This window comes from Leuresthes tenuis, unplaced genomic scaffold (genome assembly GCF_036924035.1).
Source record: "Leuresthes tenuis unplaced genomic scaffold, fLeuTen1.0.hap1 SCAF_21, whole genome shotgun sequence".
In the NCBI taxonomy this organism is placed as follows: domain Eukaryota; kingdom Metazoa; phylum Chordata; class Actinopteri; order Atheriniformes; family Atherinopsidae; genus Leuresthes; species Leuresthes tenuis.
Window position 1 is genome coordinate 13,322,646 of NW_027325375.1, and position 22,888 is coordinate 13,345,533.

The following is a 22,888-nucleotide window of genomic DNA, read 5'->3' on the forward strand; positions in this document are numbered from 1 at the left end:
TACTTTGCAGTAAAAGAAAGAGCCAATCAAAAGTTTTAGGAATCCGAGAATAAGCTTATTTTCATGAGTTCTGCACGATTTCGGATTTTATGTATAAAATGAATTAATTCACTCAAACCAAGTTAAAACTGCTTTTTCCTTCATATTTATCAATGTCTAGATCGACTTCAACAAAGAACAACATTGTATTTTGCAGTACAAGAAAGAGCAACACTGAAGGATCAGGAATCCGAGAATAAGCTTATTTTCTTATGGGCAAGTGGGAACTGCTTTGTCCTTCATATTTATCAATGTGTAGATGGATTTCAACTTCTTCTACTGCAAAGTCCAATGTTTTTCTTTGTTGAAGTCGATCTAGACATTGATGAATATGGAAGGACAAAGCAGTTTTAACTTGGTTTGAGCAAAGCAATTCATTTTATAGCAAAATCCGAAATCGTGCAGAACTCATGAAAGCAGGCTTATACTCGGATTCCTGAAACTTTAGATTTGCTCTTTCTTTTACTGCAAAGTACAACGTTGTTTTTTTGTTTAAATATTTCTAGACATGGTAAATATGAAGGACAAATCAGTTTCAACATAGTTTGAGTGAAGTAATGCATTTTATAAGCAAAATCCCAAATCATGCAGAACTCACGAAATGCTTTTTCTCACTTTTCACTGCTTTTTACAAACTTTGGTCGGACGTTCACACCTTCTTGCATCCGAACACCTCCGCTTCCGCTTTTGATGATGTATATTCGGGCATTTGAACCTTTTTTTACCCGCTTTTTACAAACCATTGTCGGACTTTCACACCTTCTTGCAGCCGAACACCACCTCTCCCGCGGTCCAGTATTCTTACCTTTTCTAACACATTTTTCAGCAATTGGTCGGACATTCACACCTACTCACAGCTGGACACCTCCGCTCTCTCTTTTGATCATACATTGTTGGGCATTCGCACCTTGTCTTACCCGCTTTTTACAAACTATAGTCAGACATTAACACCTTGCAGCTGAACCTCCGCTCCCTGTTTTGATCATGTATGGTCTGGCAATACTATCTTTTCTTCCCCCGTTTGTGAGTAATTATGGCTGGACATTCACACTTACTTGTCGAACAGCTCTGCTCCCGCTTTTGATTATGTTTGGTTGGATATTCGAACCTTTTCTTAACTGCTTTTACAAACCATGGTCGGACTTTCACACCTTCTTGTAGCCGAACAACTCCGCTCCCGCTATTGATTGTGTACAGTCGGGTATTTTAACCTTTTCTTACCCGCTTTTTACCAACTATGGTCGGACATTCACACCGTCTTACAGCGGAACACCTCCGCTCCCCGCTTTTTATGGTGTATAGTCGGGCATTCGAACCTTTTCTTACCCGCATTTTACAAACTTTGGTAGGACATTCAAACCTTCGTGTATCCGAAAACCTCCGCTCTCTCTTTTGATCATACATTGTCGGACATTCGCACCTTTTCTTACCCGCTTTTTACAAACCATGGTCGGACTGTCACACCTTCTTGTAGCCGAACACATCCGCTCCCGCTATTGATTGTGTACAGTCGGGTATTTTAACCTTTTCTTACCCGCTTTTTACCAAGTATGGTCGGACATTCACACCTTCGTACAGCGGAACACCTCCGCTCCCTCTTTTGATGGTGTATGTTCGGGCATTCAAAACCTTTTCTTACCCGCTTTTTCCAAACTATGGTCGGCTATTCACAGCTTCCTCTCCACCATACTTGTATGGTGGGATATTCACACCCACTTGCATCCGAAAACCTCCGCCCCAAATTTTGTTGATATTTAGTCGGACATTCGCACCTCCTCTCCAGCTTATGATGATGTGCGGTTTGATATTCGAAAATTTTCTTTCATTTTTTCTAGCAATTATTGATGGACATTCAGACCTTCTTACAGCTGAACACCTCCGCTCCCGCTTTTGATGATGTATAGTTGGGCTTTCGAGCCTTTTCTTCCCCGGTTTTTACAAAATTATTGTTGGACATTCAGACCTTCTTGCAGCCGAAAACCTCCGCTCCCTCTTTTGATCATACATTGTCGGGCATTCGCACCTTCTCTTACCCTTTTTTTACAAACCAGGGTCGGACTTTCACACCTTTTAGTAGCCGAACAACTCCGCTCCCGCTATTGATTGTGTACAGTCGGGTATTTTCACCTTTTCTTACCCGCTTTTTACCAACTATGGTCAGACATTCACACCTTCTTACAGCGGAACACCTCCGCTCCCTCCTTTGATGGTGTATGTTCGGGCATTCGAACCTTTTCTTACCCGCTTTTTACAAACTATGGTCAGACATTCACACCTTCTTGCAGCCGAACACTTCCGCTCTACCTTTTAGTGTTCTATGGGGTATTCACACCTTTTTTGTCACCGCATTTTATAGATTATGGTTGTAAATTCTCACCCACTCGTATCCGAAGACCTCTCCTCCTGCTTTGGTTAATATATAGTCGGGCATTCAAACCTTTTCTTACCCGCTTTTTACAAATTATGGTCGAACATTCACACCTACTTGCAGCCGAACACCTCCGCTCCCACTTTTGATGGTGTATAGTCGGGCTTTCGAGCCTTTTCTTCCCCGGTTTTTACAAATTATGGTTGGACATTCAGACCTTGCAGCCGAAAACCTCCGCTCCCTCTTTTAATCATACATTGTCAGGCAATCGCACCTACTAGTGAGCCGAATTAGTGATGTATGGTTGGCATTTGCACCTTTTCTTACCCTTTCTTACCCTACTGATTGCTTAAGATGAAGTTGTTTTGTCTCAAACTACAAAATTTTTTTAATTGTTGAAACTTGATTTGAAGTGGATAAATAAGGAGGACAAACAGTTTTAAGTCAGGCTGATAGAAGGAATTAGTTTTATAGCAAAATCTGTATTTCGTCATATGTCGAGAGATGCTTATTGCTGAAGAAGTTCTTTCTCATTCTACAAAGTACAACGTTGTTTATCGTTGAAACTTCTTATGTTGTCAGTTGCTATATATGAATAAGTGGGTAGCTACTGACAAGCATTAAGCATGTCACACAGCCCAAACATATAACATTTCAGGACACACCACACAGTTAACAACCACAGTGAAGTGTCAAAGCCCAAACATGTAACATTCAACAGGACACTTACACAACACATTCAAATCAAACAGTCAGACAACATACAAGAACATATACCCCAGCCGGCATTGCTCCCTGCCTATTTTCCTACAGCTCACTATGTGTGCGCACACCTTTATTCACAAACTCTTCAACTTATACTCTTTTACCAAAGCTGCTACAGCTCGATTGGCCGAATACCCTTAGATCCTATTTCGGTGAATTTGACATCTGCCTTACATGTAACAGATTAGCGGTTTAGCAGTTTTAATTTAGTTTGAGTGAAGGAATTCATTTTATAGCAAAATCCGAAATCGTGAAGAACTCATGAAAGTAAGCTTATTCTCGGATTCCTGAAACTTTAGATTTGCTCTTTCTTTTACTGCAAAGTACAACGTTGTTTTTTTTTGTTTAAATCTTTCTAGATATGGTAAATATGAAGGACAAAGCAGTTTTAACATAGTTTGAGTGAAGGAATTCATTTTATAGATAAAATCCCAAGAGGTCTGCTGAGAAAAGAGAGTGAATGCGAAGTAGACTTTAACACGGCTCTGGGAGCGAGCCGAGTGTGGGCTAACCGGGAGAATTGCTTGAAAGAAACGCGACACCGAATGAGCGGTCAGAACAAAGCCTCAATACGGTTTTCCCGTGGTGTTTTTGTTGCTGCCTTGTCTTTTGCACAGAGTAAAAGACAAGGGCAGCCATCGAATAGGGCCCGATTGTTCCTACTTGGTCAGCCGAGGAGCAGGGGGGGGGGGGGGGGGGGGGGGGGGGCAAGCGTCTCAACCAAGCAAAGCTCACCATGGGGAAGGTGGCTATGCCAACTAGCCTGATGCCCTGCTCCCGCAGTGACGGATAATCGTACTCTGTTTCTCTCATAACGTACAAGTCTTTCGCCTTTTACTAAAGACTTCTGGTGGGAGAGCAGCACTAATGAGTTGTTTCTATTTTTGGCAGGCTTTACCTTTGCGGGTGAAGCCCTTTCTGTCTGTGCAAAAGAAATCTTGTTACTGTGCAGAGTGACTTCTCTGAGTAGAGTCGCCTTACTTGTTGCGACTGTGCCGATGTTCGAAGCTGGAGTGCAAAGTTGTTGCTTGAATGGTGCTTGCTGGAGCGTGCGGGAGTGCAAAGTTATACCATTTAAAAGGGCTGAAGAGTGCTCAGTGCAGCAGGTGGGCGGAGGTGCAAAGTGACACTCTGGCCACCTATGGCCATAAAAAGAACAGGGGTGTTAGCGGACAAGTGCGCATTGTACCAGGAAGGGCCCTCGGACGTGAACCAGTGGACAGTTGTCGCTTCTCGGCCTTTTGGCTAAGATCAAGTGTAGTATCTGTTTCTTATCAGTTTAATATCTGATATGTCCTCTCTACGAGGACTACATATTAAATGGATTTTTAGCAATAGGAGTTGAAAAATTTGCTTGCTCCATTCACTCCAAGCATTGACCCCGTACTGCAGTGCCGCTGGGAACGGTGCGCTCTTCTCTACTCTTGTGAAAAAGCAAACAGCGGTGCAGGATGCAAGTTTCAGGGAGCCCAAGATGAAACTTTCTTTTAGTCTGCTGAGAAAAGAGAGTGAATGCGAAGTAGACTTTAACACGGCTCTGGGAGCGAGCCGAGTGCGGGCTAACCGGGAGAATTGCTTGAAAGAAACGCCATACCAAATGAGCGGTCAGAACAAAGCCTCAATACGGTGTTCCCGTTGTGTTTTTGTTGCTGCCGCTGTTTGCTTTTTCACAAGAGCGCACCTGTTGAGGAGGGGCCTGGGGGGGCCTGGGTGATGGTGGGTCTCAGGCCCGGGCTGCTGCGACTGGTCGTGACCGGGTGGTTGTTTGTTTGTTTTTTGTTGTTGTTTGTTTGTTTTTTGTAGAGGTCCTCCGGAGTGGGTTGGGTTGAGTGGGGGTGGGGCGGGATGGGTACCTTCTGGGGGTACAGTAGCTCCCAGAATATGGTCGCTGCAGGCCCCGAGCCTGGTGGACATCAGGCCCTCCTGTCCTGTGTTGGCTCCCTGGTAGCGGGGGATGCCTATTGCAGCCAGTCCCTGGCTGCCCCCAGTGTATATCCCCATACCCCTCTCCCTTCTGGCTCCTGTACACAGCACACACTCACACATGAAGGGTTTTGGGGGCGTGTGTGTTCGGTGGGGTGTAGTGGACTCTGCAGTAGTTGCCCTCTGCAGTTCCCACCCCTGTTTTAATTACACCTTAGACATTACTACTTATCAAACACACTCACACACAATAAAGTAGGCGCACATATTTTTTCACTTCTTCTCATAGTCATTGTCAGGCCCCAAAGAAATGTGTGATGTGCAGTGCAAATCAGTAGGTTGCATGAAATCAGAAAGGGGTGAAACTAACGCTTTTGCTTCTTCCACTAGTTGTTGTGAAAAAGGAGAGCTGGGAAGTTTCCACTCATAAGCATATGTAAGTGCCGATGAATCAAACTGCACTGCTGTGAAAACTTTGTCAGGTTGTAACATAACCTTAACACCCTCTGGTGTAGAAGTTAAAATAATGCCTAATTTACACATGAGATCACAGCCCATCAGGTTAATGGGACACAACTCTGATAACAAAAATGAGTGTTTGAAGGAGAGCTCATCGGGAGTGACAACACGCAATGGGCATTGTCATTTTCTCCTTCACAACCTGGCCTGATGCAGACATACAGTAAACGTGGTTTCCACTTAACTTTGGAGGACAATCAAACTCCCCTGACGTCACTACTGATGAACATAAGTTCCTATATTCTGAGAGAAATATCTTTGCTCTAGGACGGAAATAGCATGCAAAACTGTTTGTGCTATCACCCATTAGTGGAGGCTCCGCTGCCGCGTGACGTCCAGAACCTGCCTCCCACCCTCAGTCAGCCTTTTGCCCAATTTCATCACTTTTTAGCTGTGGACAGTCCTTCTTCCAGTGTCCAGTCTGGCCACAGTAAAAACAAATATTCGGATCATAGCTCTGGCGTGGCCCATTTCGACCTCCTCTCCCACACGTCCACGTCTTCGACTTCGACCTCGTCCTCTGTTTACACCAACTGCGTAATACATGGTCATGGTTGCCAAATGCAGCTCCTTTTCACACTTGTCCCTTTTGGTTGTCTTACGCGTCTCAACTTGGTTCTGAGCATGGCGAGCATATCGGCGAACGTCAGCCAAACGAGGACCCTCACACCATCCCACGTAAATGTTCTTTACTTCAGTGGCGACATCTATATAATATTGTCTGGGTCCCGTTAAAACATGTATTTTTCCCATCTAATTCCTTGTTTGCTTTAAAACAAGTATTCCCCATTTTCTATCCCTTCAGTAGCCAACCAGTTTGTATGGAGTACACTGGAGCAACTTGACTGATCAGTAAAACACTGCTTTTGTTGTCACCGCAAGGCTTCCCCCGTCGGTTGTTTCACTGAGACACTACTGAGTAACTACAACTCAACACAGTTTATACACATAACATTCATATACATACTAACAAACAAACAAACAATAATTTATCGCAATTTTCTCATCTCTGTTTGAACGTACACCCAGGTAAATATTCCTGTAGTCTTCTCATACCGACTATGGACCCATTCATTGTTTAACTTCACTGTTTTGCAAATCCTAATTGAATATTACACATTGACATTGAACTTTACTGGATAAGCAGGTCTTCATTGCATTCAGCAGCCTATATGTGAGCATCTATGTGTAAGCTGTTCTTCTTTGCATTTATCAGCAGCAAGCAATTCTTCACTGCACATGCATATGTAAATAGTAAAACAATTCCAATGTGTTAGCGAAACCTTCTATATCACAGTGGTTTCTAAGATCTATTTTAAGTTCTTTGCCATCAGTGAGATGACATAGTTTACAAAGTGTGTCAAATTATCACTGAAGATCTTTTCAGGAATTTCAAATCTAGAAATGAGTTATTTTACGCGTGATTTTGCTACTGAGAGTGCATCTGCTTGTGCACATGGAAATATTTCAGACCATTTGGTAAAAACCTCTGTTGTCACTGAGCAGAATCGTTTCCCTTAACATTAATTTAGTTCAATGAAATCTACACAATAATGAAATAATGAAATCCAAACAAATATGTTGAAAAAGATACACTGGCTTAGGGAATTATCTTCGTTTTGGTCTTAGATTGCCCTGTGGAATGTATTTTGCACATATTTGACCTGCTAGACAAAACTTTATTCATTTATTTATTCTAAAAAAAAAATTCAATAATTAGTAAAACCATATGCTGTAAAAACCTTGTTCATTATTGCTTCCATCCCTCCTGTTGAGACATGACATGGTCCGTGGCTCAATACTGCAGCATATTTAAACAAATTCTTTGGCAGTATGGTTTTCCTTCCGGTCATTCATACGAGTCTATTGTAGATGGCAATTGAATAACATCTAATAATGCTAAAATATTTGTAGTTTATACATTTAGCTGTGGATGTCAACATACCTGTTTTTCCAATGCTGTGTTAACACATGTACAGTTGAGAAGGCATACTGACTGTCAGTGTAAACGTTAACAACCTTTTTGTTATTTAATTTACAAGCTTCAGTTAAAGCTACCAATTCGACTGCTTGAACAGAGTAATTTTTTGGTAGTGGTTGTTTTAAGAAAACTTCAGTTTCTGTTACTACTGCAAATCCTGTAGCATTTGTGCCATCAGGGTTTTTTGCTTGACCTGTTGAATAAATATAGTTATTTCTGCATTTTCATAACGTATATCAGTTAAGTCTGGCCTGGGTAAAACACTGATGGTTATTTCTGACATGCAATCATGAGGCTTTCCATCTGTGGGGTAGGTAGCAGTGTGGATGGATTAAGTGTAGCACATCTCTCGACAACAAGGTGTGGCTGTGAAAGAAGAACTGTTATGTAGGAGAGATGTCTGGTAAAGATATTTTGTTAAGTAACCATATCACAGCCACTGCATGAGGTACCTTAAGTGTTAATGGGTGAAATAACACCATTATTGTTGATGCCTGCACTGCCAATGGCTTCTGGCCATTGATTCAAAAGTACGATCTCGTCCCTGTTTCCCCCTTTCAGTGGACACTGGCCCCTAATTACCGCAATTCAGCAGGGGGTCTTTCATTAGGAGTACTGGACTCCCCCGTGCACGGTTTCAGCTCCGACCCTGGAAAGCGGAAAAAACGTTGAGATCTGGTTTGAGGACCCAATTGTTGAGAAAAGTCTCTCAATGAGACTCAGAGTTGCTGGAGTCAGTTAATGCAAATGTTTAATCTTGCAGCAAGTTCAAGAATGTGTGTGTGTATGGGTGTATGTGTGCGTACGTGTGTGAGTTTGTGTGTGTGAGAGTTTAAAGAACCTGTTATCCACAGGCCGGTCTTAACTAGTATGGCACAGGTCCAGCCTGTCTCATCTTTTTTGGAAGGTCCAGCGCTCGGCCGTAACCCTTCTGTCTGTTTGGACTCTCACATACATTCGGTTAATCATAGAAAAACGAGAACAAAACTTTTTAGCCCCTTAAATTCATAAAACAGACATGGTGCAGTTATTTCCATTCTAGAAAATAAGAGTAATCACCACCATTCCTATAAATTCTGGATATTCTAACAATCTGAATCTTTTTTAAATGTTCGATGAAGCCCTTTGCTGTTCTGTTTAGAGACTCAGCTGATCATAAACCAAGTTTTGCTCTTGAACCAAGCTTCTAAACTCTTCACCTTTTTCATTTCTCAGTTAGTATTCACTTTAAAACTGATTAAAAGAAAAATTAAATGAATGCCTATCAACAAATGTGGGATCTAAACTCTAGTGCTTCCTCTAAAATAATTTCCTTTCTCAATTCAGAAATGTGTGTGTGTAAGTCACAACACCCGTGACACCAAAACGACTTTCTTTTCTCTCTTTTCTCTACACTCTGCACTGTGAGCACACACACCAAATCAGAAAGGCTTTTTTCTCTCTTTTCTAGATTATGGACTGTGGGGACACAAAACCGCTCTCTCTTTTTATTTTTGATTGTGTGCCAGGGCGTTGTCTCACGTATTAGATTATGCTTACGATACGAATGGGTTTATCAGTCACATCAGAATCCATACATACTGATCCTCCCGTAATAAAATGGTCGGATCTTATCAAACACACTTTGTTTCTTGTGACAAGTCAGCGAAACAGCGTATACACGTCAAGACACTGAATCAAGTTTGCCACAAGAACTCATAAGTTTGGCAGTATTGCTCTGCCGTCAGCAATCATACACCCATTTTATTTTCATGAGACATGTGCACAAAGCCTGTTCAGCTGCAAGAAGGTCTAAATGTCCATCAATAATTGCTAGAAAACATGAAAGAAAATTTTCGAAAATCAAACCACACATGATCATAAGTGGGAGAGGAGGTGTTCAGCTGCAAGAAGGTGTGAATGTCCACCCATAATACCTGAAAAATGGGTAAAAAAAAGGTGCGAATGCCCAACCATACATCATCAAAAGCAGGAGTGCATGTGTTCGGCTACAAGAAGGTGTGAACGTCCAACCAAAGTTTGTAAAAAGCAGTTAAGAAAAAGTTCGAATATCCAACCATACATAATCAAAATCGGGAGCAGAGCTGTTCGACTGCAAGTAGGTGTGAATGTCAGATCATAATTTGCAAAAAGCTGATGAGAAAGGGTGAGAATGCCCGACTATACACCATCAAATGCGGGAGCGGAGTTGTTCGGCTGTGAGTAAGGGTGAATCTCCGACCATAATTGCTGAAAAATGTGTTAGAAAAGGTAAGAATGCCGGTCCATACATCATCAAAAGCGAGAGAGGTTGTGTTCGGCTGCAAGTAGGTGTGAATGTCCAGCCATAATTACTCACAAACGGGTAAGAAAAGGTAGTATTGCCAGACCATATATGATCAAAACAGGGAGCGGAGGTGGTTCAGCTGCAAGAAGGTTTGAATGTCCGACTAAAGTTCAAATATATTAACAAAAGCGGGAGGAGAGGTCTTCGGATGAGAGTGGTTGAAAATTTCCAACCGTAATGTATAAAATGCGGTGAAAAAAAGGTGTGATAGAACACTAAAAGGTGGAGCGGAAGTGTTCGGCTGCAAGAAGGTGTGAATGTCCGACTATATTTGGTGAAAAGCAGGTGAAGCAAGGTCTGAATATCAAACCTTACATCATCAAATGCGAGATCAGAGGTGTTTGGCTGCAAGAAGGCCATAGTTTGCCAAAAGCGGGTAAGGTGCGAATGTCCGACTAAATATCAAAAAAATTTGGGGCAGAGGTCTTCGGATGCAAGTGGGTGTGAATATCCAACCATACAAGTATGGTGGAGAGGAAGCTGTGAATAGCCGACCATAGTTTGGAAAAAGCGGGTAAGAAAAGGTTTGAATACCCGAACATACACCATCAAAAGAGGGAGCGGAGGTGTTCCGCTGTACGAAGGTGTGAATGTCCGACCATAGTTGGTAAAAAGCGGGTAAGAAAAGGTTAAAATACCCGACTGTACACAATCAATAGCGGGAGCGGATGTGTTCGGCTACAAGAAGGTGTGAAAGTCCGACCATGGTTTGTAAAAAGCGGGTAAGAAAAGGTGCGAATGTCCGACAATGTATGATCAAAAGAGAGAGCGGAGGTTTTCGGATACAAGAAGGTCTGAATGTCCCACCATAGCTTGTAAAAAGCGGGTAAGAAAAGGTTCGAATGCCCGACTATACACCATCAAAAGCGGGAGCAGAGGTGTTCCGCTGGAAGACGGTGTGAATGTCCGACCATAGTTGGTAAAAAGCGGGTAAGAAAAGGTTAAAATACCCGACTGTACACAATCAATAGCAGGAGCGGAGTTGTTCGGCTACAAGAAGGTGTGAAAGTCCGACCATGGTTTGTAAAAACCGGGAAGAAAAGGCTCGAAAGCCCGACTATACACCATCAAAAAGAAGGTTTGAATGTCCATCAATAATTGCTTTAAAACAAGAAAGTAAATTTTCGAATAACAAACCGTACATGATCATAAGCGGGAGAGGAGGTGTTCCGCTGTAAGACGGTGTGAATGTCCGACCATAGTTGGTAAAAAGCGGGTAAGAAAAGGTTAAAATACCCGACTGTACACAATCAATAGCGGGAGCGGGGTTGTTCGGCTACTAAAAGGTGTGAAAGTCCGACCCTGGTTTGTAAAAAGCGGGTAAGAAAAGGTTCGAATGCCCGACTATACACCATCAAAAGCGGGAGCAGAGGTGTTCCGCTGGAAGACGGTGTGAATGTCCGACCATAGTTGGTAAAAAGCGGGTAAGAAAAGGTTAAAATACCCGACTGTACACAATCAATAGCAGGAGCGGAGTTGTTCGGCTACAAGAAGGTGTGAAAGTCCGACCATGGTTTGTAAAAACCGGGAAGAAAAGGCTCGAAAGCCCGACTATACACCATCAAAAAGAAGGTTTGAATGTCCATCAATAATTGCTTTAAAACAAGAAAGTAAATTTTCGAATAACAAACCGTACATGATCATAAGCGGGAGAGGAGGTGTTCCGCTGTAAGACGGTGTGAATGTCCGACCATAGTTGGTAAAAAGCGGGTAAGAAAAGGTTAAAATACCCGACTGTACACAATCAATAGCGGGAGCGGGGTTGTTCGGCTACTAAAAGGTGTGAAAGTCCGACCCTGGTTTGTAAAAAGCGGGTAAGAAAAGGTTCGAATGCCCGAACATACACCATCAAAAGAGGGAGCGGAGGTGTTCCGCTGTAAGACGGTGTGAATGTCCGATCATAGTTGGTAAAAAGCGGGTAAGAAAAGGTTAAAATACCCGACTGTACACAATCAAAAGAGGGAGCGGAGTTGTTCAGCTAAGAGAAGGTGTGAAAGTCCAACCATGGTTTGTAAAAAGCGGGTAAGAAAAGGTTCGTATGCCCGAATATACACTATCAAAACCGGAAGTGTAGGTGTTCGGCTGCAAGAAGGTGTGAACGTCCGACCAAAGTTTGTAAAAAAGCAGTTAAGAAAAGGTTCGAATATCTAACCAAACATAATCAAAAGCGGGAGCAGAGCTGTTCGACTGCAAGTAGGTGTGAATGTCAGAGAATAATTTGCAAAAAGCTGATGAGAAAGGGTGAGAAATCCCGACCATACACCATCAAATGCGGTAGCCTAGTTGTTCGGCTGTGAGTAGGTGTGAATCTCCAACCATAATTGCTGAAAAATGTGTTAGAAAAGGTAAAAATGCCGGTCCATACATCATCAAAATCGGGAGAGGTGGTGTTCAGCTGCAAGAAGGTCTAAATGTCCATCAATAATTGCTAGAAAACATGAAAGAAAATTTTCAAAAATCAAACCACACATGATCATAAGTGGGAGAGGAGGTGTTCAGCTGTAAGAAGGTGTGAATGTCCACCCATCATACCTGAAAAAATGGTAAAAAAAAGGTGCGAATGCCCAACCATACATCATCAAAAGCAGGAGTGCATGTGTTCGGCTACAAGGAGGTGTGAACGTCCAACCAAAGTTTGTAAAAAGCAGTTAAGAAAAGGTTCGAATATCCAACCAAACATAATCAAAAGCAGGAGCAGAGCTGTTCGACTGCAAGTAGGTGTGAATGTCAGATCATAATTTGCAAAAAGCTGATGAGAAAGGGTGAGAATGCCCAACTATACACCATCAAATGCGGGAGCGGAGTTGTTCGGCTGTGAGTAGGTGTGAATCTCCGACCATAATTGCTGAAAAATGTGTTAGAAAAGGTAAGAATGCCGATCCATACATCATCAAAAGCGAGAGAGGTTGTGTTCGGCTGCAAGTAGGTGTGACTGTTCGACTAAAGTTTGTAAAAAGTGGGTAAGACAAGGTGCGAATGCCTGACAATGTATGATCAAAAGCGGGAGCGGAGGTGTTCAGCTGCAAGAAGGTCTACATGTCCATCAATAATTGCTAGAAAACATGAAAGAAACTTTTCGAAAATCAAACCGCACATGATCATAAGTGGGATAGGAGGTGTTCAGCTGCAAGGTGTGAATGTCCACCCATAATTCCTGAAAAATGGGCAAAAAAAAGGTGTGAATGCCCAACCATACATCATCAAAAGCAGGAGTGGAAGTGTTCGGCTACAAGAAGGTGTGAACGTCCAACCAAAATATGTAAAAAGCAGTTAAGAAAAGGTTCGAATATCCAACCAAACATAATCAAAAGCGGGAGCAGAGCTTTTCGACTGCAAGTAGGTGTGAATGTCAGATCATAATTTGCAAAAAGCTGATGAGAAAGGGTGAGAATGCCCGACTATACATCATCAAATGCGGGAGCGGAGTTTTTCGGCTGTGAGTAGGTGTGAATCTCCGACCATAATTGCTGAAAAATGTGTTAGAAAAGGTAAAAATGCCGGTCCATACATCATCAAAAGCGAGAGGGGTTGTGTTCGGCTGCAAGTAGGTGTGAATGTCCAGCCATAATTACTCACAAACGGGTAAGAAAAGGTAGTATTGCCAGACCATATATGATCAAAACAGGGAGCGGAGGTGGTTCAGCTGCAAGAAGGTTTGAATGTCCGACTAAAGTTCAAATATATTAAAGAAAGCGGGAGGAGAGGTCTTCGGATGAGAGTGGTTGAAAATTTCCGACCATAATGTATACAATGCGGTGAAAAAAAGGTGTGATAGAACACTAAAAGGTGGAGCGGAAGTGTTCGGCTGCAAGAAGGTGTGAATGTCCGACTATATTTGGTGAAAAGCAGGTGAAGCAAGGTCTGAATGCCAAACCTTACATCATCAAATGCGAGATCAGAGGTGTTTGGCTGCAAGAAGGCCATAGTTTGCCAAAAGCGGGTAAGGTAAGAATGTCCGACTAAATATCAAAAAAATTTGGGGCAGAGGTCTTCGGATGCAAGTGGGTGTGAATATCCAACCATACAAGTATGGTGGAGAGGAAGCTGTGAATAGCCGACCATAGTTTGGAAAAAGCGGGTAAGAAAAGGTTTGAATACCCGAACATACACCATCAAAAGAGGGAGCGGAGGTGTTCGGCTACAAGAAGGTGTGAAAGTCCAACCATGGTTTGTAAAAAGCGGGTAAGAAAAGGTGCGAATGTCCGACAATGTATGATCAAAAGAGAGAGCGGAGGTTTTCGGATACAAGAAGGTTTGAATGTCCCACCATAGTTTGTAAAAAGCGGGTAAGAAAAGGTGCGAATGTCCGACAATGTATGATCAAAAGAGAGAGCGGAGGTTTTCGGATACAAGACGGTTTGAATGTCCCACCATAGTTTGTAAAAAGCGGGTAAGAAAAGGTTCGAATGCCCGACTATACACCATCAAAAGCGGGAGCAGAGGTGTTCCGCTGTAAGACGGTGTGAATGTCCGACCATAGTTGGTAAAAAGCGGGTAAGAAAAGGTTAAAATACCCGACTGTACACAATCAATAGCAGGAGCGGAGTTGTTCGGCTACAAGAAGGTGTGAAAGTCCGACCATGGTTTGTAAAAACCGGGAAGAAAAGGCTCGAAAGCCCGACTATACACCATCAAAAAGAAGGTTTGAATGTCCATCAATAATTGCTTTAAAACAAGAAAGTAAATTTTCGAATATCAAACCGTACATGATCATAAGCGGGAGAGGAGGTGTTCCGCTGTAAGACGGTGTGAATGTCCGACCATAGTTGGTAAAAAGCGGGTAAGAAAAGGTTAAAATACCCGACTGTACACAATCAATAGCGGGAGCGGAGTTGTTCGGCTACTAAAAGGTGTGAAAGTCCGACCCTGGTTTGTAAAAAGCGGGTAAGAAAAGGTTCGAATGCCCGAACATACACCATCAAAAGAGGGAGCGGAGGTGTTCCGCTGTAAGACGGTGTGAATGTCCGATCATAGTTGGTAAAAAGCGGGTAAGAAAAGGTTAAAATACCCGACTGTACACAATCAAAACAGGGAGCGGAGTTGTTCAGCTAAGAGAAGGTGTGAAAGTCCGACCATGGTTTGTAAAAAGCGGGTAAGAAAAGGTTCGTATGCCCGAATATACACTATCAAAACCGGAAGTGTAGGTGTTCGGCTGCAAGAAGGTGTGAACGTCCGACCAAAGTTTGTAAAAAAGCAGTTAAGAAAAGGTTCGAATATCTAACCAAACATAATCAAAAGCGGGAGCAGAGCTGTTCGACTGCAAGTAGGTGTGAATGTCAGAGAATAATTTGCAAAAAGCTGATGAGAAAGGGTGAGAAATCCCGACTATACACCATCAAATGCGGTAGCGGAGTTGTTCGGCTGTGAGTAGGTGTGATTCTCCAACCATAATTGCTGAAAAATGTGTTAGAAAAGGTAAGAATGCCGGTCCATACATCATCAAAAGCGGGAGAAGTGGTGTTCGGCTGCAAGTAGGTGTGAATGTCCATTAATAATTGCTTTAAAACATGAAAGAAAATTTTCGAATATCAAACCTTACATGATCATTAGCGGGAGAGGAGGTGTTCAGCTGCAAGAAGATGTGAATATCCACCTATAATTACTGAAAAATGGGTAGGAAAAGATGCGAATGTCCAACCATAAATCATCAAAAGCAGGAGTGGAGTTGTTCAGATACAAGAAGATATGAAAGTCCAACCATGGTTTGTAAAAAGCGGGTAAGAGAAGGTTCGAATACCCGAATATATACCATCAAAAGCAGAAGCGGGGGTGTTCGGCTGCAAGAAGGTGTGAACGTCCGACCAAAGTTTGTAAAAAGCAGTTAAGAAAAGGTTTGAATATCCAACCGAACATAATCAAAAGCGGGAGCAGAGCTGTTCGACTGCAAGTAGGTGTGAATGTCAGATCATAATTGCTGAAAAATGTGATAGAAAAGACTAGAATGCCGGACAATACATCATCAAAAGCGGGAGAGGCAGTTTTTCGGCTGCAAGTAGGTGTGAATGTCCAGCCATAATTACTCACAAACGGGGGAAGAAAAGGTAGTATTTCCAGACCACACATGATCAAAACAGGGAATGGAGGTGGTTCAGCTGCAAGGTGTGAATGTCTGACTAAAGTTTGTAAAAACCGTGTAAGACAAGGGGCGAATGCCCGACAATGTATGATCAAAAGAGGGAGCGGAGGTTTTCGGCTGCAAGGTCTGAATGTCCAACCATAATTTGTAAAAATCGGGGAAGAAAAGGCTCGAAAGCCCGACTATACACCATCAAAAGCGGGAGCAGAGGTGTTCAGGTGCAAGAAGGTCTGAATGTCCGACCAATAATTACTGAAAAATGGGTAAGAAAAGGTGCGAATGCCAAATCATACATCATCAAAAGCAGGAGCGGATGTGTTCGGCTACAAGAAGGTTTTAATGTCCAACCATAGTAAGTAATAGGTGGGTAAGAAAAGGCTCGAATGCCCGACTATACACCATCAAAAGCGGAAGCGGAGGTGTTCGGCTGCAAGACGGTGTGAACGTCCAACCAAAGTTTGTAAAAAGCATTAAGAAAATGTTCGAATATCCAACCAAACATAATCAAAAGCGGGAGCAGAGCTGTTCGACTTCAAGTAGGTGTGAATATCAGATCATAATTTGCAAAAAGCTGATGAGAAAGGGTGAGAATGCCCAACTATACACTATCAAATGTGGGAGCGGAGGTGTTCGTCTGTGAGTAGGTGTGAATGTCCGACCATAATTGCTGAAAAATGTGTTAGAAAAGGTAAGAAAAGCGGGAGAGGTGGTGTTCGGCTACAAGAAGGTGTGAAAGTCCGACAATGGTTTGTAAAAAGCGGGTAAAAAAAGGTTCAAATGCCCGAATATACATCATCAAAAGCGGAAGCGGAGGTGTTCGGATGCAAGAAGGTGTGAACGTCCGACTAAAGTTTGTAAAAAGCAGTGAAAAGCGAGAAAAAGCATTTCGTGAGTTCTGCATGATTTGGGATTTTGCTTATAAAATGCATTACTTCACTCAAACTATGTTAAAACTGATTTTAAGGTTTTCGGCTGCAAGAAGGTCTGAATGTCCACCCATAATTACTGAAAAATGGGTAAGAAAAGGTGCGAAAGCCCAACCGCACATGATCATAAGTGGATGAGAAGGTGTTCGACTGCAAGTAGGTGTGAATGTAATCAATGTCTAGATAGATTTCAACAAAAAACAACGTTGTACTTTGCAGTAAAAGAAAGTGCAAATCAAAAGTTTTAGGAATCCGAGAATAAGCTTATTTTCATGAGTTCTGCACGATTTCGGATTTTATGTATAAAATGAATTCATTCACTCAAACCAAGTTAAAACTGCTTTTCCTTCATATTTATCAATGTCTAGATCGACTTCAACAAAGAACAACATTGTATTTTGCAGTAGAAGAAAGAGCAAAACTGAAGGATCAGGAATCCGAGAATAAGCTTCTTTTCATACGTTCTGCATGATTTGGGATTTTATGTATAAAATGAATTCCTTCACTCAAACTAAGTTAACACTGATTTGTCCTTCATATGTACCCATTTCTACATATATTTCAAGCATAAACTTCCTCATACTACCCTGAATGAGAAAGAACCACACTTGTGATTAAGCCATACGCCCCTTTTGAGGAGTTCTGCATGATTTGGGATTTTATCTATAAAATCAATTCCTTCACTCAAACTATGTTAAAACGGCTTTTACCTTCATATTTATCAATGTCTCGATATATTTAAACAAAAAAAACAACGTTGTACTTTGCAGTAAAAGAAAGAGCCAATCAAAAGTTTTAGGAATCCGAGAATAAGCTTATTTTCATGAGTTCTGCACGATTTCGGATTTTATGTATAAAATGAATTAATTCACTCAAACCAAGTTAAAACTGCTTTTTCCTTCATATTTATCAATGTCTAGATCGACTTCAACAAAGAACAACATTGTGTTTTGCAGTAGAAGAAAGAGCAACACTGAAGGATCAGGAATCCGAGAATAAGCTTATTTTCTTATGGGCAAGTGGGAACTGCTTTGTCCTTCATATTAATCAATGTGTAGATGGATTTCAACTTCTTCTACTGCAAAGTCCAATGTTTTTCTTTGTTGAAGTCGATCTAGACATTGATGAATATGGAAGGACAAAGCAGTTTTAACTTGGTTTGAGCAAAGCAATTCATTTTATAGCAAAATCCGAAATCGTGCAGAACTCATGAAAGCAGGCTTATACTCGGATTCCTGAAACTTTAGATTTGCTCTTTCTTTTACTGCAAAGTACAACGTTGTTTTTTTGTTTAAATATTTCTAGACATGGTAAATATGAAGGACAAATCAGTTTTAACATAGTTTGAGTGAAGTAATGCATTTTATAAGCAAAATCCCAAATCATGCAGAACTCACGAAATGCTTTTTCTCGCTTTTCACTGCTTTTTACAAACTTTAGTCGGACGTTCACACCTTCTTGCATCCGAACACCTCCGCTTCCGCTTTTGATGATGTATATTCGGGCATTTGAACCTTTTTTTACCCGCTTTTTACAAACCATTGTCGGACTTTCACACCTTCTTGTAGCCGAACACCACCTCTCCCGCTTTTCTTACCTTTTCTAACACATTTTTCAGCAATTATGGTCGGACATTCACACCTACTCACAGCTGGACACCTCCGCTCCCGCTTTTGATCATAAAATGTCGGGACATCGCTCCTTGTCTTACCAGCTTTTTACAAACTTTAGTCGAACATTCACACCTTCTTGCAGCTGAACACCTCCGCTCCCGCTTTTGATGATGTATAGTCGGGCTTTCGAGCCTTTTCTTACCCGGTTTTTACAAATTATGGTTGGACATTCAGACCTTGCAGCCGAACACCTACGCTCTCTCTTTTGATCATACATTGTTGGGCATTCGCACCTTGTCTTACCCGCTTTTTACAAACTATAGTCAGACATTAACACCTTGCAGCTGAACCTCCGCTCCCTGTTTTGATCATGTATGGTCTGGCAATACTACCTTTTCTTCCCCCGTTTGTGAGTAATTATGGCTGGACATTCACACCTACTTGCAGTCGAACAGCTCTGCTCCCGCTTTTGATTATGTTTGGTTGGATATTCGAACCTTTTCTTAACTGCTTTTTACAAACCATGGTCGGACTTTCACACCTTCTTGTAGCCGAACAACTCCGCTCCCGCTATTGATTGTGTACAGTCGGGTATTTTAACCTTTTCTTACCCGCTTTTTACCAACTATGGTCGGACATTCACACCGTCTTACAGCGGAACACCTCCGCTCCCGCTTTTTATGGTGTATAGTCGGGCATTCGAACCTTTTCTTACCCGCTTTTTACAAACTATGGTAGGACATTCAAACCTTCGTGTATCCGAAAACCTCCGCTCTCTCTTTTGATCATACATTGTCGGACATTCGCACCTTTTCTTACCCGCTTTTTACAAACCATGGTCGGACTGTCACACCTTCTTGTAGCCGAACACATCCGCTCGCGCTATTGATTGTGTACAGTCGGGTATTTTAACCTTTTCTTACCCGCTTTTTACCAAGTATGGTCGGACATTCACACCTTCGTACAGCGGAACACCTCCGCTCCCTCTTTTGATGGTGTATGTTCGGGCATTCAAACCTTTTCTTACACGCTTTTTCCAAACTATGGTCGGCTATTCACAGCTTCCTCTCCACCATACTTGTATGGTGGGATATTCACAACCACTTGCATCCGAAAACCTCCGCCCCAAATTTTGTTGATATTTAGTCGGACATTCGCACCTTACCCGCTTTTGGCAAACTATGGCCTTCTTGCAGCCTAACAACTCTGATCTTGCTTTTGATGATGTAAGGTTGGGCATTCAGACCTTGCTTCACCTGCTTTTCACCAAATATAGTCGGACATTCACACCTTCTTGCAGCCGAACACTTCCGCTCCACCTTTTAGTGTTCTATCACACCTTTTTTTTCACCGCATTTTATACATTATGGTTGGAAATTTTCAACCACTTTCATCCGAAGACCTCTCCTCCCGCTTTTGTTAATATATTTGAACTTTAGTTTGACATTCAAACCTTCTTGCAGCTGAACCACCTCCGCTCCCTGTTTTGATCATATATGGTCTGGCAATACTACCTTTTCTTACCCGTTTGTGAGTAATTATGGCTGGACATTCACACCTACTTGCAGCCGAACACAACCTCTCTCGCTTTTGATGATGTATGGACCGGCATTTTTACCTTTTCTAACACATTTTTCAGCAATTATGGTCGGAGATTCACACCTACTCACAGCCGAACAACTCCGCTCCCGCATTTGATGATGTATAGTCGGGCATTCTCACCCTTTCTCATCAGCTTTTTGCAAATTATGATCTGACATTCACACCTACTTGCAGTCGAACAGCTCTGCTCCCGCTTTTGATTATGTTTGGTTGGATATTCGAACCTTTTCTTAACTTCTTTTTACATATTTTGGTTGGACGTTCACACCTTCTTGTAGCCGAACACTTCCACTCCTGCTTTTGATGATGTATGGTTGGGCATTCACACCTTTTTTTTGCCCATTTTTCAGGAATTATGGGTGGACATTCACACCTTGCAGCTGAACACCTCCTATCCTACTTATGATCATGTGCGGTTTGATTTTCGAAAAGTTTCTTTCATGTTTTCTAGCAATTATCGATGGACATGTAGACCTTCTTGCAGCTGAACACCTCCGCTCCCGCTTTTGATCATACATTGTCAGGCATTCGCACCTTGTCTTACCCACTTTTTACAAACTTTAGTCGAACAGTCACACCTTTTTGCAGCCGAACACCACCTCTACCGCTTTTGATGATGTATGGTCCAGCATTCTTACCTTTTCTAACACATTCTTCAGCAATTATGGTCGGACATTCACACCTACTCAGAGCCAAACACCTCTGCTCCCGCATTTGATGGTCTATAGTCGGGCATTCTACAGCGGAAAAGACTCATTCTTATGTTTGGTTAGATATTCAAACCTTTTCTTAACTGCTTTTTACAAACTTTGGTCGGACGTTCACAATATCTTGCAGCCGAACACCTCCGCTTCCGCTTTTGATGGTGTATATTCGAGCATACGAACCTTTTCTTACCCGCTTTTTACAAACCAAGGTCAGACTTTCACACCTTCTCTTAGCTGAACAACTCCGCTCCCTCTTTTGATTGTGTACAGTCGGGTAATTTAACCTTTTCTTACCCGCTTTTTACCATCTATGGTCGGACATTCACACCGTCTTACAGCGGAACACCTCCGCTCCCTCTTTTGATGATGTATGGTTAGGCATTCGCACCTTTTCTTACCCATTTTTCAGTAATTATGGGTAGACATTCACACCTTCTTGCAGCTGAACACCTCCTCTCCTGCTTATGATCATGTGCAGTTTGATATTCGAAAATTTTCTTTCATGTTTTCTAGCAATTATTGATGGACATTCAGACCGTCTTGAAGCTGAACACCGTCTTGAAGCTGAACACCTCCGCTCCCACTTTTGATGGTGTATAGTCGGGCTTTCGAGCCTTTTCTTCCCCGGTTTTTACAAATTATGGTTGGACATTCAGACCTTCTTGCAGCCGAAAACCTCCACTCCCTCTTTTGATCATACATTGTCGGGCATTCGCACCTTTTCTTACCCGCTTTTTACAAACCATGGTTGGACTTTCACACCTTCTTGTAGCCGAACAACTCCGCTCCCGCTATTGATTGTGTACAGTCGGGTATTTTAACCTTTTCTTACCCGCTTTTTACCAACTATTGTTGGACATTCACACCGTCTTACAGCGGAACACCTCCGCTCCCTCTTTTGATGGTGTATGTTCGGGCATTCAAACCTTTTCTTACCCGCTTTTTACAAACTATGGTCAGACATTCAAACCTTCTTGTAGCCGAACACATCCACTCCTGCTTTTGATGATGGGTATTCAAACCTACTTGTTGCCCGCTTTTCATTAATTATGGGTGGACATACACACCTTGTCGCAGCCAAACACCTCCGCTCCCTGTTTTGATCATGTATGATTGGACATTCGCACCTTTTCTCACCCGCTTTTTACTATGGTCGGCTATTCACAGCTTCCTCTCCACCATACTTGTATGGTGGGATATTCACACCCACTTGCATCCGAAGACCTCCGCCCCCACTTTTGTTGATATTTAGTCGGTCATTCGCAGCTTACCCGCTTTTGGCAAACTATGGCCTTCTTGCAGCCAAACACCTCTGATCTCGTTTTTGATGATGTAAGGTTGGGCATTCAGACCTTGCTTCACCTGCTTTTCACCAAATATAGTCGAACAGTCACACCTTCTTGCAGCCGAACACTTCTGCTCCACCTTTTAGTGTTCTATGGGGTATTCACACCTTTTTTTTCACCGCATTTTATTGATTATGGTTGGAAATTCTCACCCACTCTTATCCGAAGACCTCTCCTCCTGCTTTTGTTAATATATAGTCGGGCATTCAAACCTTTTCTTACCCGCTTTTTACAAATTATGGTCGAACATTCACACCTACTTGCAGCCGAACACCTCCGCTCCCGCTTTTGATGGTGTATAGTCGGGCTTTCGAGCCTTTTCTTCCCCGGTTTTTACAAATTATGGTTGTACATTCAGACCTTGCAGCCGAAAACCTCCGCTCCCTCATTTGATCATACATTGTCAGGCATTCGCACCTTGTCTTACCCGCTTTTTATAAACTTTAGTCAGACATTCACACCTTGCAGCTGAACCACCTCCGCTCCCTGTTTTGATAATGTATGGTCTGGCAATACTACCTTTTCTTACCGGTTTGTGAGTAATTATGGCTGGACATTCACACCTACTTGCAGCCGAACACCACTTTTCCCGCTTTTGATGATGTATGGTCCGGCATTCTAGTCTGTTCTAACACATTTTTCAGCAATTATGGTTTGACATTCACACCTACTCACAGCCGAACACTTCCGCTCCCGC

At 42.4% G+C, this 22,888-nt stretch overlaps 2 non-coding genes across 2 annotated transcripts; both read left to right on the plus strand.

Annotated features, from left to right (window-relative positions):
• Positions 1 to 3,967: 3,967 nt before the first annotated feature.
• On the plus strand, positions 3,968 to 4,081 carry LOC140280760 (U5 spliceosomal RNA). The gene has a single exon (XR_011909688.1). It is a non-coding gene; the product is annotated as a U5 spliceosomal RNA (small nuclear RNA).
• Positions 4,082 to 4,397: 316 nt separating this feature from the next.
• On the plus strand, positions 4,398 to 4,589 carry LOC140280815 (U2 spliceosomal RNA). The gene has a single exon (XR_011909733.1). It is a non-coding gene; the product is annotated as a U2 spliceosomal RNA (small nuclear RNA).
• The last annotated feature ends 18,299 nt before the right edge of the window (positions 4,590 to 22,888 follow it).